The 2,024-nt window shown below is 32.1% G+C and overlaps 1 pseudogene; it reads left to right on the forward strand.

The window, feature by feature from the left end:
- The first annotated feature begins 1,644 nt into the window (after positions 1-1,644).
- Positions 1,645-1,737, forward strand: LOC128777469 (U6 spliceosomal RNA; annotated as a pseudogene).
- The last annotated feature ends 287 nt before the right edge of the window (positions 1,738-2,024 follow it).

Genomic DNA, 2,024 nt, shown 5'->3' on the forward strand with positions numbered 1-2,024 from the left:
ATTGAATTGCTGAGTTCCTTGTATATTTTGGATATTAACCACTTATCAGATATGTGGCTTGCAAATATTTTTTCTCATTCCATAAGTTGCCTTTTAATTTTGTTGATAGTTTCCTTTGCTGTGCAGAAGCTTTTTAGTTTAATGTAATTAAGCTTGTTTATTTTGTTTTTGTTGCTTTTCTTTTGGTGTCAAATTAAAAAAAAATTATTGCTAAAATCAATGCTAAGGAGCTTATTGCCTATATTTTCTTCTAGTGGTTTTATGGCTTCAGGTCTTACATTTAAGTCTTTAATCTGATTTGAGTTGTATGGTTAAGACAAAATATGTAATTTGAACTTAATAGTTTAAACTACTAAATTCCAAATTTTTAATAAATGTATGACCTAGGTAGCTTTTCCTTCCACAAAACCATTTTTAGACCTGGAGAAGTTCATGCAAATGAATGCCATAGAATTCTGCTTCAGAATTGCTCTCATACCATAAACAAAACATCTGACAATTTAACAGTCAGAGAAAATATATGAAGCAATCATTTTCAGACATTGAAAAACAAGTCCCATTGGGCTCTAATCCCTGAGAGAAGAGAAACAAATGAACTGGGTCCTACAATACTCTAGCTTATTGCCAGGATGAAGTTTCCAGGAGAAAGCCTGATTGTCTCACTGAGTTGAAGATACAGCAATTAAAGTTTGGAATATCTAGACAGCTAGAATTTATGGTGCAGAATTCAAGGGATGAAGGAACTGCACATAGAACAATGAAAAATTTAAGAAGGATGCTTTAGGCATTGGTTGAGTACTGATGCATGCATGTGTTAACAGAGACTCCCATAGTCCAAGCAAGAATCACTGATTAGCAATACTACTCAGAACTCACACAAACTGTAAATAATTTGTGTAAAAAGACCTTATAATAATGGAAACATTGGGTAGAGGCTTAACAGATGTGTGACACTTCAGCAGTTGGGATTACATTATTCCCAGAGATAAAATCTATGTAAGACCTCTCCAAACAAAACTTAATGTTGTGTTTTAATAGATAAAATTACCACAAGCTACTTATCTATGCATCAGAACAAAATCTAACATTCTTTAAAGGAGTTCAATAAAATCCAGAAACAAACAACATAAAATTAAAAATTGTCCAACATTTAATAAAACATTATCAATCATGTAAATAAGCAGGAAGATATAAACCAAAGCAGGAGAAAAATCAAGTAGTAGAACCAGACCCTCATAATAATGGAGATGATGAAATTTATAGACAAGGTTGTTAAAATAGCTATTATAAATATCATGAACATGATCTATAATCAAAATGTCAATATGAACACATAAAGAAGAGAGATGGAAGATATTATAAAGACCCAAATGGAACTTGTAGACTTGAAATGCAGTATCTTAAGTGAAAAGCACACAGGATGCGATTAAAAGCAGATTAGGCATGGAAGAGAAAAATATCAGTGAGCATAAAGATACATGAATAGAAACTATTCAAAATGAAGCACAGAGAGAAATAAGACTGAAAAGTAAAAATGGCCACTGTTTGGTGTGTTATTGAAAAATGTCAATTGTCTGCATGTATAATTGGAGACCCTGAAGGAACAAGGGAGGGCAGAAAGAATATTTAAAGAAATAATGGCCAGTGTTCACTTTGGCAGCACATATACTAAAACTGGAATGATACAGAGAAGATTAGCATGGCCCATGCACAAAGAAATAATGGCCAAATCATTTTAAAATAGATAAAAAATAAATTTACAGATTCAAGAAGTTCAACAAACCCAACAGTGAAGAAGAAGAAGAGGGGAAAAAAAGGCTAAAACCTCTCTGACAAATGATTAAAAGGCCAATGATAAAAAATATTAAAAGAAAGAGAAGCAAAAAGACACACTATATATGGAAGAACAAAATAAGAATCTCAAGAGCAGGTTACATCAAACTAAAAAGGTTCTGTACAGCAAAAGAAATGATCAACAAAATAAAAATGCAACCTACCTAATGGCAGAAAATGTTTGCAAATCA

The sequence above is a fragment of the Panthera pardus genome, unplaced genomic scaffold (genome assembly GCF_024362965.1).
Source record: "Panthera pardus isolate Hobbes unplaced genomic scaffold, ASM2436296v1 HiC_scaffold_16, whole genome shotgun sequence".
Classification (NCBI taxonomy): Eukaryota; Metazoa; Chordata; class Mammalia; order Carnivora; family Felidae; genus Panthera; species Panthera pardus.